This window comes from Paramormyrops kingsleyae, chromosome 4, assembly GCF_048594095.1.
Source record: "Paramormyrops kingsleyae isolate MSU_618 chromosome 4, PKINGS_0.4, whole genome shotgun sequence".
NCBI classification, from domain to species: Eukaryota; Metazoa; Chordata; class Actinopteri; order Osteoglossiformes; family Mormyridae; genus Paramormyrops; species Paramormyrops kingsleyae.
Window position 1 is genome coordinate 30074772 of NC_132800.1, and position 17230 is coordinate 30092001.

A 17230-nucleotide genomic window follows, 5' to 3' on the forward strand; every position below is an offset into this window, starting at 1 on the left:
CATAACTTGACACGTTTGTATATATAATATGCAATGGTGTGAGAAAATGCGAAAATACCCCCCCCCCCCCCCACGATAGCAAGGTTAGTCAGACCTTCCAGTTCCAGTTCAGTATCTGCAATTATTTGCTTATATTACTTAAGCTTCAACTTCAACAAATACTATGTTTACATAGGATATATTAAATCGCTACAGCACTGACATGACGGCTCACAGGGTAATATGATGTCACTGGCGGTCACATGTCGTTTGGATATATCCGTGTCTGTGTTGTGTTAGAACGGTGATGTTCAAAACCTCACTGCTGAATCCTTATGTACTTAACTTTTCTAGTGCAAATAACTATCTGAGCACAAGTCAGTATGAACTAAACACCTATAGGCCTAAGTAAAACAATATCACCGATTGCAGGAAGATGCACAATAAGCTGATTGAAGGTAATTGTCATTGACATACATCGTGAGGTTATGAAAGCGGGCGCAGAAATTATGAGAGCAGGCCCACATCAGCTACCCGCACACATTACAGTAAAGCTCTTTTACAAACGTGACATCATTTTTATTACCCAATCCAACACCTGTCCGCTGTCTTAGTACAGGGATAATACATCTAAACAAAGGCTATATTGAGTGTGTATTTAAAGGAAACTGGGTGAGGGTCACTGAGATTCTTATTGTTTCGTTTAAAACCTTTTAAGATCAGACCCAATAACAACGCAGGCTTTCTTTTATGTCCTGCAATTATTCTCTTGTATTACGTGTCTATGTGTGGGCGTTGGTTGAACCTCCTGAGTGAAAATCTTTTTCACAATCTGCCGGTTGGTTTATCAGAGCGCTTAATTAAACCCGCCATACCTATGCTGATAGACCTACATTTTTTGTGTGTCGGTGAGTAGAAGCGGATACGGCGGCTGAAGTCCGGGAGAAGAATAATGGCATCAATACTAAGAAGGAGTGTATAATCAAAAGGTGAGAGGAAGAGTAAGCGAACAGGATGAATAAAACATGCCGTTTCAACATCCCTCGCCAACTCTCCATTATGTGCTGCCTAATAAACCACGTTGTTGTCTGGTTATTTTGAGAGTATTTCTTGAATGTGATGAACCAAGGCGATAAATATTGTCCATTGACAACAAACACTACAAAAGGCACTACAAGCAGCGCGTGTTTTGTATAAAGAAGTCCTATCATACTAATTACTTTTAAATACAATTCCGCTATTACACCTTAAACGATCTAATAATATAACGGCGCGCATCCTCGTTTTTTCCTAGTTCAAAGGTTAAAGGACAAGGATTAAATGGCCTGACAAAAACGATTCGGAGATGCGCATGAGACGCGACTAACGCTCCGCTGCGCACAAAAGCCGGAGTTTTACTGTGCAGGAAAAGGTCGCGCGCTTATAGGTAGCTGGATGAGGATCCGCGACATTAATTTGGATCGGGCGTGTAGACTGGGGGCGGCGAGTGGGCGATGGAGGCGCGCAGATGTGTGGCCGGCACCAGCCAGCAGGTGTCGCTGTTCGCGCTCCGGCGTGCCTGGGGCGCTGCTTGCGAGGAGCGCGTCCGCTCTCTGCCGCTGCTGCTGCTGCCTCCGTGGCTGCGCACCGCAGTGCCCCGCTCTCCCCGCAAGCCGGCGGATGCCGCTCTGCCCCCTCGCAGTCCGCCTCCACTTTAAGGCGAACCTTCGGGGCATGACAGTGCGACCCGTCTCTGTTTGAATATCGGAGAGAAAGAAAAGGGGAGTGTAAAGGAGAGAGAGCGTGCTTAATTCCTGCCTCTGGATATTATTTGGTAAGTGCAATGTCATTCCAGTCGCTTTTATTCTCCCGACCTGCTCTGCACGGTGGACGCATTTATCTTTTGTTTAAAGAGGGCTTTCCCGTTTTTGCATCTTAATTAGAGGCATTATGAGTTTTTTTTGTCTTGCTTCCGTGATGCGCACCGCATTTTAAGTGACAGGAGCCGTCTTTGGCTTTATTGGCGGTGACTGAGTATAAATCCGAACTGTACAGCGAGCAGTTTGATGCTGATCCTCCATACGAGGCGGGTTTCACCACTTTTCCTGCCTAGTGACCTAAATTTCAATCGTTTGCTTTTTTTTCCCCCGTCCAGGTCTTCGCTGGTTTTTACAGTATATCGCGAATTACCTTTGTGTCTGTGTCAAGGAATGATATCTGTTAAAAGGGATATGGTTTTGTAAAGGTGGGATGAAACGTTATATTACGGTTGTATATAATTAATGACTCGGCGAGGAGAAGCATCTCCATTTCCCATCTCTTTTTTTCTCTAGTGTGTTTGAATCGATCGCCTTTGAATTGATCAGACAGGAACTGGTTTATTGTAAAGGCACTGCATATTATATTCTATCAGCGTTTTATTGCACACCAGCGCGATACAGATGTTCCAGCTAGTGTAAGAGCGACGTTAATGCCATTACGTGTTCTGTATCTTATCGTAGATCTAGCTTTGCGATTGGCCAAAAATACGGACTGCGTTGATATGCATAATACTGCATGCACCATGTAGTATATTTAAGTTTAGTATGTGGGTGTTTTATTTCTCGGATTTTTCTGTCGATTTGCAGTTATCAGGCTAATGAATGTAAATACTGAAGCGATGGAATTTCTGTTTAGATATGTCTAGATTATTTTGTTTTTGAGTTGCACGTTGTTTAAATGAAGGTAGCTTGCGTCTGTGTTAAATCCGATATCGTTTTAAATGTATTCATATACGTAATTTTAGTATCGGCATAGAGATATATGAGGCCTATCGGAGAGTGATCTGTAAATGTGGAACAAAAGCGTTTTAAACGGATGCTGTGGTGTTTCTATAAATGACATCCTGCATGATACACATTTGTGGAGTGACTGACGTGTCGTCCGTGATTTTTATGATTCGCCCAGAAATATGCAATGACCAGTTTGCCCAAACATAAATATGTGTGTTTTTTGTGATTCACACATGCGATAAACGCGATATATGCCAGGGACCTGTATGTAAAGGATGGCATGTCATAGTGCCCCAAACACACTGATGACCCACTTCTGAAGCGCCATATGGATCCCTGCGTGGACGTGCAACCTACACGAGTGTAGCTGTTCAGAATAATCAAGATGCTCTCCGTAATATTTTTCTTAACGAATTATAGCGGAGCATAAAACACGCAATATTTACTGGACCATATTTTTCAATCTATCTAGTCAATTCCTTTCTTATAGTCAGTTTCTTTTTTTTTCTTTGTTTGCACAAGTTTTACCTCCAGCTGTCAGAGAACAGCAAAAATTGGATATATACTTTGAGAAAACACAATCGCATTAGTAATTAGACTGATTCTCCTGTCTAATCACTGTCACCTCGGGGCCGAACTGTTCCAGAGTGTCTCAGGAGATGTGTTTAGTGCCCACTCCTGGTACTGACGTTATTCTGCTAGTCACCCAGCCTGCTAATCCGACCAATTATATTGGTTGAGAAAAGGTGTTTTTTCCCCCACTTTGTGATTGCAGTTGGGCTGCTACAATGTTAATTAATGTCATTCCTATTTCCATGGTTCCCCTTTATGTTTGTCATTGTAAGCCCATTTTATTTACAATTCGTAATTACTAAGTTTTTCTTTTTAAAATGTCTTTGCCGTTTGGTTGTTCTTTATGCAGAATATAACTTCTGTTCTCTTGTAGTTATAGCTAGGTATTCAGCTGAGGCACATCAGATCGTGCATCTTCCCCAAGCTTAATGATAGCAAGTATGACATTTAACATTTGACACAATTTCAGACGCCTCTTCCTGTCTTGTTGTGCACATTTGCGTCTCTACAGTCCATTACTGTACTACGTTACTGTAGCGATGTCCCTATTTGGTGCTGGTCATTTCCAAGGTAAGAAAATACTGTGCTATATCTGTATATTGTGAATTAGTAAACCTTACCAGCAATTGGCAGACTGAATGGGCACCACAGCCCAAAGCCGGCAGACTAGTTAAGGAAACCTGTAAGTATGGGGGTCCATGAGGAGATCCGAATTAGCCCATAGACAAAAGGCATCAATAAATCATTGCAGGTGCTTATGAGTGCAGACAAGCTGCCGTCGTTCGAATATGTGATATTTCACGACACGGCTTTCAAAGACACTTTGGAAATTAGGGAGAGGATTATTAAGCCAGTTGCACCTCTAGACTGGGCTGCAAAGCAGAATATGAACCCTCAGGACCAGATAATGTATGTAAAAATGCATTTTTATAATTGCAGTGGCTGTAATGGATGTGTGCTGAGAAGTGTCACTGGCCATGTGACTCAAAGCACTGCGCTTAGGCCTGGTCACATGGTGAGCCGCCCCGTCTGAAGCGGGACAGAGCCACCCGGCTTGGTGTTATTGATGCCTGTGGCGCTCAGTGTCAAAAGAATCAGCAAAAAGGAAAATAAAACCAGTAAACATCGCTGAGATTGACAGGGAAATAAGAAATCAGACTCCTCTGAAGTTCTTTGTCTTAAGCAAATGTCCATGAGAGGTACAAAAATAATTCCATCTGCTCAATTTTTGCTCTGCTAATTATATGTCTTTTCCCCAAACTTCCATGTAACTTCCATGTTAGCACCAGTGCTTGTGGTCAACCAATCAGCAAGCTGTCGTTATAGGCGTCATCCAATCAGCAAGCTATCGCTATAAGTGTCATCCAATCAGCAAGCTGTCACTGTAGGCGCCTCCCCAGTGCTCGAATGAAGAGAACCTAACCTGGAGCAGGTACTAAAGAAGGGTTCTGGAACTGTCTCTGAGGAACTCCAGTCGGGCTGACTTCTGGAGCGTGAACACAAAAAAATCCCTGGTTCTAGAAAAAGGTCCTGGTTCCTGAAAAAGGTTCTTGCAGTGTGAATAGACCGAGTGTGATGTTCGTACCAAGCCCCTGTTAGAGCTTATTTTTATTACTAAACGTGAAACACACAACAAGGTCACAATAGATCATCACTTTATCATTAGTTGTAGTCAAGCTCACTGACATGAGCATAGCGGATGTTATACAATTGCATTTAAATTAACAATATGGGCAAGTGTGCAGATTTAATTTTACTGATGTTAATTACCATGCATGGGCATGTGAAAAGCCTGACTACCCTCGATGAATGAAGCGGAAGAATCGGCAATGATAACAATCAGTGACCACGAGCAAAATAAATAGGGAAAAAAAGTCGGAACAGGATATGAGGAGAGTAAAGGAACAGAAAAGCTATTCAGGGTGTTGCTGTTGGCTTTGGGGAACAAGCAGGACCGTTCACAGTAAGCCATAGGCGAAACGGCTCAGCGTGTTAATGAGTGCAGCAAGGAAGGCGATCGATCCGTAGCAAGACATGTGACAGACTTTTTATTTCAGATGGGGCAGACATTCTAAACCTCAGACGGCAAAAAAGGACGACAAAGATATTACCGCTGACCGTGACACATGCTGTGTGTGCAGTTTCACCAGATCTGATAACCTCAAGATGTGATGAAACAGAATGAAAGGAAAAGCCATTGCTTGGGTGTTGAGCACCAACCTTTGGTTTTGGAAGATTTAAATCTCTACCTCTGTGTACAGATATGGGTCTGCAGAACAAAAAGGATTGAATGTGTTACTTGAATTTAACCTAATTTTCCAGACTGAAACTGTAACAGACTTTATTTCTGCTGCTCACTACTGAATGCATAAATATAGACAAGAAAAATGCACGCAGATTTGACCAGTGTGTACATTTAGTTTTGGGAATACTGGCTCTCTGTCTTGGGGAGGAGGGTGAGGTCAACCAATCCCAGATCTCCCGCTTATAATATTTCAGTCCCGAACTGTTGGCTGTTTCCTCTGCCGTGTTGCAATCTGCTGCAAGTCTGTGACAAAATGTACCGATTCAAATTTAATTTTGAATATCGGTGTCAGACATCGAGTCTGTTTCCCAAAATTGTTGAAATCTATGATTCTAGGAAGCAAAAACACCAGTAGCAAAGGGGATTATGCCCCTCCCTAGTTCTGTGAAACGTGTGTACACGCACACCATTGGAATTAAATTAGATTTTCCAGACTGTCAGCGACACAAATGAGTGTGTACAGTAATAATATTCTGAGTACTGTTCAGCAGTTTGTCTGTCATATGGGGGCCCTTTCCACATATTGATGCTCCAGTCTTGCCAGTCTGATTGGCTGCCTGTCCTGTTGTGTCCAGGCGACAGCCAATGGAGTCGTTCGGTGGCAGATACCAGCTTCCAATCAGCTTAGACCAGACGGGATACATCACAGCCATTCAGGTGTAGAATCGTTGACTGCCAGCATGGAGAACCTGCACGATCTTAATGTTCTCCTTGTCTTCTTGCTTTCGTCCCTCGTCGTCCCGTGTTTGACTTTCCTTAGAATAACAGTGCATTTTGACTCACATGATTGTTAAAACCTGCACCAAAGGCTTGGACCCTTACCCCAGCTCCCACATCTGGCTAGTGGATTAATTAGTGGTTCAGTGACGAGTCCTGTCAGAGACCAGGTACTGTCAGCAGAGAGACCGGCTATTGATCTGGAGTGGAGAGCTGGCAGGGGCTCGTTTGGAGGGTGGGGGGGGGCAGGCGACTTCCGGAGTCCTGTCTGCATGAATGGGCTCCCTTCGAATCACGGGAGGCTGTTTTGGCTGGGGGGGAATTTGTGGTCAAGTGGCTTTCTGCCAGCTCATCAGAAAAGCATTTTGTAGCTCAGCTCATCAGAAACGCATTTTGTAGCTGGCTAATGCACGTGAAATACAGTTATGATGGGGAGTGCCATCAGATTTTTTTTTTTTTTCATGATTTTAATTCTACTTTATGGAGTATGTCCCTAAAATTTACTTTCTTGCATATGGTGTCCTTTATTGATCACATAAAATTCCAGGATTTCTGTATTGCCGTAATAAGTCAGTGCTGAATTATTCACGCGTAATCTTTATGTACTGGGCAGTGAATAACTGTGAATGGCTTCGCTACCGCCCTTGGTGCGAGGGTGCTGCCCTGAGCCCAGTGAAGGTCTGGCATTTCATGTAATTTCATCAACCATGGATGATACAGTGAAGCACAGCCTTCCTGGCGCTTTGCCATGGTGATGTCGTGCTTCACTTGCTAGATGGTTTATGAGCATTTGTACCAGTATACTGTATATTCCAAGTCATACTGTAATATCTTTATTATTGCTATCAATAGGCGATTTGTGCTTTGACATTTTTGTCCCTTCTGTTGAGCCGTACTCTGGTAGCAGTAGTGCTCTGGGTCCAGGCTTTTCTGTTACAGCATAGGATCCCAAAATGTTCATGCCACGACTGACAATGCTGGGGGGCGGTGGGGCGGGGTGTGATGGCTACCCTTTGTAGATTTTTTCACAGTGACCAGTTGCAGTTATGTTTCAAATGTGATATTCTTTCATGTTTTTAAAAAGTCCCACCAACCCGACGCGCCGCTTCAGAATCTCTGAGGCAGATGACGCTCTAATTGAAGGATCTCAAACCTGGATGGCCGCCTGTCCCTCTCAGCACGCTGCCACAGCGCGTTCTGACCCACAGTTTGTGTGGCAGCCAGGGACGTGTGCTGGTGTGCGGCCAAAGCGTGGGGGGTGTGTGCCGAAGACCGTCCCCCAGGGCATCAGCCCGTCCTCACAGTCGGGATGTAGCCACCTGGGCTTTGAACATCATCCCTTGACCTGGCCGTCGCATAGAGAGCCTGTCGTCGTTCCTATCGTATTACTACTGGGTGTGATAAATGCAGACAGTCCCTAGTCCCCGGTCTGGAATTCAGCAGGATTGGAAGCTCAGCTGATATCTCAGTCGTGGTCTGCAGACTGATTGCTGAGGACACTATATGTGATAAGGGTGTGTTCATGTGATAAAGACTCGCGGAAAATGCCCTGTTACATGCCCTGGCTGAAGGTGTTAACGCACCTTTGCCAGCCGTCTGGTTTTCTCTTACCCCTGCTGTATTTAGGATGATAATTTAGGCCTGTATTTTCATCTTGGCCTGTATCTGATTGTGGATAGTAGCTAGGTGTTGTCACCCATCTGCCATGATGAAATTCAGTAGTTTGACCTTTATTATCAGAGCAGGACGTAGTATCGAGAATTAAAATAAATCTCATACGTAAATTGGGCAGTGTTTAAAAAGGGTATGTATTTGTGTGACGCTGTACGTTATGCTCATCTGCAGCAATTTCTCTTCAATTTTTTGTAGTCATTGATAATTTTAATAGGTACCTCCGCCCCCAAGCCTTCAAACGTTTTAAAATAATTGCATAGTAACACACGGAATAATCGCGCATTTGCCTTATTCTCACCGATATTCCGTATGATATCGCTGTCAAAACACCGCAAAATTAGACAGCGAACGCGGCTTAAAATTACATATGCATAAAGGCAAATGTGCAAAACGCCAGAAAACTGTAATCGGTGTGGATATTATCGCTGATGGGCAGTACGTATTCGGGGGTGTTACCGCACTCATCGCCTGATGTGTTGGGATAAGAAGCTTGGCTTGCATCCGTCTATGTACATTGTATTTTTGTGCTGACGCCGGTGAGACTATATTTTTCCGGACACGGTCACTTTGACATTGCGATTTCTACTCGGAAAATGCAGGGAAATCCGATCGCGGCGGCAGCTCCGACGCGCTGGGTCCGCGCCCTTTCTCTCCCCGCTTTCCCCAGTGCCATTATTAAATATCCTCCCTCCGCTTTAGATTTTATCTACCCTGCTAGATGAACATGGACCAGAGCAGGGCCTGGTTATCCCTCTTCCAGTTAGAGCCCAACAGATGGGCGCGATGTCCGTCTCTGAGCCGCGTACTGATGGAGGATAATGGACCTGAAGACGTCTCATCAGCCTGGCAGACTTTTTAAATTCATGGCATAATGCTGCACTGTTATTATCATTAATTATTCAAATGCTGGATCTCACCAAATGGACCGCATTAGCATTGCTAATACGCTTCTGATGATAACTAGTTATTTCCTGTGTTACTTCTGTCTTACCTGCAATGTCTCCGTTTTCCTTCCCTCTTCACATTTTCCAGTGTGGATAATTTGGTTTGGTTGTTGGAAGATCTGAACCGCAACTGCGAATAGGCTGGAGGCTCTTAAAATAGCCAGTTACCATAATTTCCTGAGCAGTGACTAATTAATGCCTCAATCTTGCAGTCATTGGATTGGCATTGACACATTTGGATCTTGTCTCTACACCCATTTAGAAACACCCCAAAAACCTCCCTCCCTTGTGTTCCTCATTGACCTGTATAATTTAGACTTTGGCAAAGAGTTTATACATCACATGCTGGAAGAGATTTGCAAAGTTAATCTCTTTATCTAGTTGTACAAAAACAGTACTCCATACTGGTACTGGCTGATAAAATGCTTGTTTTAGGAGCGGTTCACTATATGTTGGGGATTAAACCGGTTTTCAAAATGACAGCTTTAAAGATTTCATTCAGAACTAAGAAGGAAACTCGAATGACAATGTATTCATAACATCTCAATTCTGGGCTGCCTTCCTTTAAATTAACCGGATGAATCTGACCGTCTTTGAAGGACATGCCTGCACTATTCTCATCTGATTGAGTGTTAATTTAAAGCAGACACACACAGTAGATCGTTTGCTTTCCATCCACGAGAAATCCGATGCGCTAAAAATCAGGGACACTGCGGAACACGTTTCGGAGTACGGAAACCAAAGCGTTCCATTGTTCCCGCATCCTTGCGCCAGTCTGTCATTCTGCGTGATGTACGGGGAGATTTAATTACGTTCTTTTAGATCATTATTGATTCAGGGAGGGGGGTTTTTTCAGCCTGGTATGTATTGCTTGGCTGGTCAGCGCCCGGAATGCTGAAGCCGATTTGGGAGTGATTGCTGGCCTTATGGTCAACCCCAAGAACAAATCAATAAAGTGACATTTTAATTCCGATATTCCTCTCGCCTAAAATGAGCTTTAACCTACAGGTACTCTGAAGTTCTTATTGCAGATTCTGTCTTCGTCCTATAGTCTAACTGCAGTAGTCAGTCTGTCCCGTGCTTCTGTCAGTTTATTGAATTCGGAGTGGGCTTGCTTTGTTGGGATTTATTGCATTTGACGTGCTGTGCCCTGTGTAAGTCATTTGTTAAGGCACCATTACCATGCACCTCTGCAGTTGGGAAGGTATCGCTTCATTGTGCTGTTCTGCATCATTGTGCATGCCGTAGGGAGCACTGAGTTGAGAAGAGTGACATCGGTCTCTCTGCTCCCTTCTGTTTTCATTGCTCACGCCTCGTGCCTCCTCCGATTTGCCGAGCCGGAATGGCTTACGGCGCTTTCTGTCAAGTTCGTGAGTATTAGAGATCAGCGCGTTCATTGTTTGGACAAGAGACCGCCCTGCTCATTTTCCCCTTCCTGAACATTATTGTGAGAGTAATCGCTCCTTCTGCGATTTTATCAAGCGTGCTTGGACATTCACTCGTGAGAATGGCATCAGTCACTGTGGACTCACAAATAGGAAAAATACTGCCTATTTGGATGTGTTAATGTGAGAAGTGAATTCTGCACGTTTATGTAGGCCTCCGCTTTGAAGTCTGAAAACCAAACTCATCGTGGGTCAAGTTAAACACGGCGGACAAGTACATCAGTAGTATTTCTAAAGGTGGCGGCTTGTGTGGCAGCCTTGCTTTGCGTGTGCGCCAGCCTTGCTTTGCGTGTGAGGCAGCCTTGCTTTGCGTGTGCGGTAGCCTTACTTTGCGTGTGCGGTAGCCTTGCTTTGCGTGTGCGGTAGCCTTGCTTTGCGTGTGCGGCAGCCTTGCTTCGCGTGTGCGGCAGCCTTGCTTCGCGTGTGCGGTTATGGAGGGTGGATGTATGGACTCGCCATGTTTTGCGGTGCCTGGCAAGTTTATTTAAATACATTATTTAGTAAACAGAATAGGAGTTGTGTTTATCATGGTGCTTAATGGTGGTTTTTAAGCCTTGTTTGGACATCAGGTGCACATGCTAATCTGACCTGAGAGGTTAGGCTCAGCCTTAGCGGAGGGGGTGCTCCGTTTGCCGGGGGAGGATCAGAGAGCCGTTTCCCGGGCGCCTCCCCCCCCCCCCCCCTCGTGCTGCCCCCTCCCCTTCATCTGAAAGCCACCACCAGATCTGCGGTAATGATCCCCCAGCCGGCCGCCCCCTTGATGCACCGGGTTTGATGATCGGGGTCACGCAGGGCGGACCGGCTTGCTCACGGTCATGAGAAGAGGCAGCGTGAAACAGTACAAGAGGCGTTTACACTCAGACAGCTCGGAACCACGTGTTCTGTGGCCCATTATCAGGCGCTGAGATAGATACATAGAATACCGCACAAATGGCTGCCAAGAACAATTACATTTCAATTATCTTTGTATTGGTGTTAAACTATAATTTTCTGTCTGTCGACGTGTGTTAACGTCGCCATTTGAAAACCTGCCTGAGAGTCACCCCTGGAAGTACAGTAACCACCTACTATACCCATGTCTTTGTTGAGTCTGGCTGATCGATACATTATCAAGTTAACTTGAATATTAATTAATATTAATATCAATTAATAAAGCCAGCATGCAACAGCTGGGGCGTCCCTGACGAGAGGTTTGGGATCTGAAACGATGTTCTTCTGGCCATCCAGCAAGATGTCAGTAACTTTTTGGAGAATAGAAGACATTCTATCTGTATATATGTATATTTCTTTAAATATCGACGCGGCATTTGGTCACATTTCCAGAAGAGCCGCTGTTAATTATGCAGCAGTCGGCCCTGTGTTCTGATGGTGCTGTCATGCTTCCTCTTCTTCCTCGTCTTTGTTCTCTCTCTCCGGCCTTCGTGTGTCCTTGGTGGCGGAGAGTAGGCGTCATTCTTTGAGTCATGGACGGCCCCTCGGAACCGGGGCTCGTGACGTCCGGCGGCTGTGTTCTGAGACGCCTCGGTGCCGTCCCACCGGGCCGCATCTCTGCGTGCCATTCCGGCTGCCTGCTGCCTCACTTCACATCTTTAAGTGAGGATTAGAGGATCTTCTGTGCTCCCTAGGAGTTCCAGTGCAGGGAGAGAGTGGACTGTGTTTTGGGGCCGCGAACCGGCAACTGCTCATTTAAGAAAAGAAAAAAGAAAAAACTCGATGCGCGACGTCTTATCACTCTCCGAAAAAACCCAAGAATCGCGGAGGTGGTCTGTAATTTGCATGAGAATAGGCTATAATTGTATGGGCAATGTTCAGTGGCGGAGTCCATTAAGGGACAGAAAAATTACGCAGACTGACATTGGAAGAAGCTCGTGGGCTTCTTCCAGCGCCATAGAACCAGGATCCAAAGCTTTACAAAAACAAACCCGAAAGCTCTCGTCATTCGGAATAATAATACAACTAAAAATAGGCCTGAGAGTGTTTGCGGATGCTGCTGGTGGCATGTGCTTTGTGGCCGCGTCTCGGTGATGAAGGGGCGCGGGAGGCACTGGAAGCGGGATTGATCTTTACAACCCATGAATAAGAAATGTGGCACTTCTCACTTTTTTAGCAGACTTTCTGCAGTGGGCATGGCTGTTTTTAGAGATTATCACGGATTAGGTGCGAGACGCACAGGAAGGCTGGCAAGGTTTCTGTGTGTCTGTGTGTGACCTCATACCTCGACTGAAGGAACACCTCCAGGTGTGTTACTGCAATTCAGTTTTTTATTTACACATTTTTTTCGCGTTTGCAACTCATTGCCATTGCCGGTGTACCTTGCAGAAGCCCTTCATAACAGCTTACAGTTTTGCGTAGAATTTACCGAGAAGATAAAAGCCGTTAAACTGTGTAAAATCACTAAGAAAATTCTTTTTATCCTCCTACTGGTTAGTGTGTCTCCCTCACCACAGGTAACATAACTAATTGAAATAATGTTTACCTGCCACTTTACTTATGTGCTATATTTAGTGTACATTCTGTGGACCAGCTGGTAGGAACCTCAGGAGCTTCAGGAGAACCTCGCAGCTCCTGGGTGGAGCTTCCCACATTTTTCCTTAATCCTAAAATAAGGGGGATGTGTCAGGCGAAGCATCAGCAGCTGTTCCTGGCGAGCGTCGGGGGTCCCCCACGTGCCGTTAGCGGTGCCGCGCGGTGATACGCCGGGTGACCGCTTCCCCGCGTCCACCTCCGCCTGATTAGTGCGAGATTATAAGCGCCGCACACTGTGAAGGTCAGGTCGTTCATTATTTCCAGATTCCCCGCGAGGCAGCGGTCACAAATGCTCAGAGGAGATGCCCCCAGTGTTTGTCATTTCATGGTAAATGCTCCCCCCCCCCCCCCCCCGAGCCTGAAGGTCCCTTTTCACAGACTCTCCAGCAGGGGTCAGACTTTGCTCCGTGCAGTGATTTATTGCGAAACGGTAGCTTTGAAAGGCTGGTGTCTGGTTCCTGCTGGCAAAGACGCGTCTTTCTCAGATTTTGCTTTTTATCTTTAATAACTCATCTTTTTTTCGCGGGAGAATTATGACCGCAAATGTTGATTAGTAAAATAATAAAAAAATGTCATAGTGGGGCTTCTGCACGGATCATATCTGCCTTAATTAATATGTATTCTACGCAAAATACTTTATACTTTAAAATAGATTAATAATAGATAAAAATATCTACCTATTGTAAGTTAGATATTGCAAAATATATAACATGTCAGCCCTGATGGAGAGTGACCGGCTGACGGCTCTGTTATGGGCTGTAATCTCTAATATTTTTCTCAATAAGTTGCCATTTCCTGCAGCTGAAGCCTTGTAGCATTATGTTAGCTGACTGGTGCATGCGGATGGAGCCCCCGTTCTGCAGGTGCTGGTGTGCGTCCTTTGATGTTGCCCCCCCTAGTGGCCGACTGCCTGTCACTGCCGCCTCGGCATTCTGTTCCACGCAGCGAGATGTAACTAATCCCCGAGGTTCATCTTCTAAACATCAGTTTTGCGGCGCCCGGCTTCTTAGCGTCATGTAAATCGTTAGCGGGGAGCTGGCGCGGCTGTGATTGGCTTCACGAGGCCTCTGTGGAAGTGAAAATGGCCGCAAGGTGGACCAGCACACTGGCCAATTAGCCGTACTGTGGTCTGTCAAAATATGAACTCGTCGTAAGAAGAACAGTGTGTGTAGTTCTGTCCCAGATAGTTGGATCTGTGGGGCATCTTATCATGCAGGTTCCGCAGTGTTAGTGTGTCAGTTGCGTATTATTCAGTGATTGGTGACTAATTGTGATGCCGGACACGTAACAACAGCGCGAGAGCCGCTGTAAGCTAACGGCGCTTAACGAGGGGCCAGGCCGTGCTCAGACGCCTGAAGCTGCCCCACCAAGCTGCCCGCCTGTCCCCACTGGGAGAGTCAGATCCCCAGCAAACACCCAGCTTCTGTGACTCTAGTGACCGATTTAATGGCTCCTCCACATTAGCTGTTAGTCCTGGGCTCCTCCCTGAGCTCTGGCAGGGGCCGAGCTCAACACTGACCTCTGGAACACATGAAGGTCATGCTAGATGTTCCCCGAGCCGCATGTGGTAGCTGGGAAGGCTATGAACAGGGCTGCATGTTAGTGTGGATCGAATGTTTGAAATATCTTCATATTAGGAATTCGGCAGACATTTGGTTGTAGTTATCAGTCTTGAGTAAGGTTTTTTAAGTTCCGTGTGATGATCAATAAGGTGTTATCCAGTTTAAATATGTGATAAATATTAAATATTATCTGTTGCAATTTCTTTTGGGGGTGTTTAAATTTGCCTAGTTCTTCAGTAATGGAATTTCAATCAGAGGAAAATCTGGCTACAGTTTAAAAAAAACTGACTTGCTTTGTTTGAAATGATCAGTTCTCCGCTGGTATCCCAACTCTGCTGTTGCATCAAATTATGCTGCATAATGGTATCGCACCCCTTCACCAAATGCGTAACATTTTGGTAACAGAATGACCTCTGCTGTAGAATTGCTCATTTGCAATGTCACACGGTGTCACTGTGGCACAGTCACCTTCCATAGGGTCCCCCTGCCTTGTGGGAATCGGCTGTGGGTTCACTGTGATCCTGTACTGGATAAAAAGCGGTATAGATGCATTTATATCGGCAATAAAATGTATTAAAGCATTCATGCATTTTATTATCATAGAGGTGAATTATACAACTTATGAGTTAGTGTCTTGAAATGTTGAAGAATACGCTGTTGTTGTGAGGGTTTCCTGTTGTGTTTTCCAATGGTTTGTGTCTTGGAGTGATAAACTTGGTGGTGTCTAATTAGTTATGCTGCCAATTCCATTATAAATTGGTGTTTGATCCGTGGGAATGTAGAGTTTCCTTTAAAGATCTGGCACAACCTCAAGGGGCCAACTGGCTGATGATGGCCTGGTCAGGCAGCCTGTATGAACACAGGGAGACCGCATATCTCAGGTCAGGACAGCGTCTGGACAAAGAGCCTGTCTCCCTGTCTCTTGTCATTCCATACTACAGTTTTGTGACCTTACTGTCTTATTATCTTATTCGCTATGGAAGAAACGCATACTCTTTTGCATTATTTTGTGACATTTTCCTCCAGGAGAAAACGTGAAGCGTATGTAATGTTCCAGTGACTGCGATGTCGCCATGGTTTCTCATCTGTAGGCTTCTCCCGATGTTCCTTGTCTGTGTCTTACGCGTGCCACAGTGCCCGAGGAAACGGTGGACCGCAGGAACAGAGCAAGGACAGCGTATTGAATGTGAAGGTGAACCGGCGCCTCGTCTGTCCTCGGGGACGATGAAAGAGCGATAGATGAGTGTCCTTTGATACGTAAACCAGGTCATCAGCTGAATGGTCAGTGCTGCTAATCTTTTTGGATGATCTTCGGATGCGTCGGTCTAACACGTATGTAAATAAGGTCGTGGTCAGCGAGTTGAACCAGAATCATGCCCACATGACGAGTGCGTCATGAAACACGACTCAATTTAATGACTTTTTTCCTTGTTTAGCCGACATGATTTCCACCTTTGATGGCTGTAATTTTCATGCTCAGTGCCAGTACAGCCTCCCCATCACGACGGAAAACAGCCATAAACTGGTTCGTTTGATTGCCATAAGCCTCACATGATTACTCTTTATCGCTCATGTTGTGCTGATGCGTCTTTTGAAGACGTCATTAAGAGGGGCTTCTTTAATTAGCCCCGGCTCTGAGCCTCGTGCAAACCAGATGCCCACGATGGACATCACGACGCTTGACCTTTATGACCTTCATGATGCCATAGCTGTGTTTCATATGTCCTTGTGATAGACCATACCCTACATGCTGTATATGTGTTAAGTCAGTGCTCAACACATTAATCAACAATTTCTGGTTATGTAAAAATGCACCTTTGTTTTCTATGTCATGCAACGTAGCAATTATAAGAGTGAATTACTGACATTATCTACGGGATGATAATTTGGGCCTGAGTTTTGCTTGTGTCTAATTAAGTCTGTCCACACAGTGATAAGGTGGTAAGTGCTTATTTAGCTCGGCCCCCGCTTTCGGGCCTTGGGCCGGTTTGACCTTGTAGGCAGCGGCGCTTTCCCAGTTTTTTCACGGACGCTTCTGAAGAGACCAGAGCCTTCCGAGAACTGGAGAAACGTCAGCGGCGAATCGTGGTGCCGCACTGGAGCCCATCGAGGCCACGCCATTGGGCCGCAGCCTCGACGGCACCCGGGCTATTGGCCAGCACATCCCCCATGATCCCTGGAGTGTCTGAGTCATCCCTGGGGGACCTTGTGTGTCCCATACCTCGATATGAAATACTCAGTCCTGCGTATGTCATGGCCTTTGGTGAAGATCACACTGCGGGGTTTAGCAGCTAAGAGTTTATCTTAACTGTCTCTCTACTAAAGGTCAAGTGAATCAAGAGCAACAATGTCAATAGTTGGTTATGCCACCAACATAAAAACATCTTCTAACCAATCGCGGTGTCACCGCTGAGAGCCATGATTGGTCATCAGTTGAAGACGCTTGGAAAACTTACTCCTGTGCTGGATTGTAGACGTGAGTAATGACAGAGTCCCGTAGCAGGAATTGTGTTGCTTCTGGGGCCACGCTCTCGACACGGCGGCCTACACTTGACATGTCAAACTGTGCTTTAGCGCACCTGAGTACCGCACGAAGGCAAGTCTGCAGGTTTGGAATTTTGAAAGTGCTACTGCTCCCTGATGGTTACACAGCTACTGCTGTCCGCTCTTTATGCTAAGCTGAGTAACTGAAGATCAGTATTAAGCACATACTGCTACACTCAACACTGAAGGGATGAAGGAGTCAGCCATGACG

General features: G+C 45.5%; 1 protein-coding gene across 1 annotated transcript in view; it reads left to right on the forward strand.

Moving 5' to 3' along the window:
- Positions 1 to 1570: 1570 nt before the first annotated feature.
- The window catches only part of LOC111835418 (catenin delta-2-like), a 191406-nt gene continuing 175746 nt past the window's right edge, over positions 1571 to 17230 (forward strand). The window contains exon 1 of the mRNA XM_072711094.1: positions 1571 to 1792. The gene's annotated coding sequence lies outside the window, so the exon portion shown is untranslated. The remainder of the gene's footprint in view (positions 1793 to 17230) is intronic.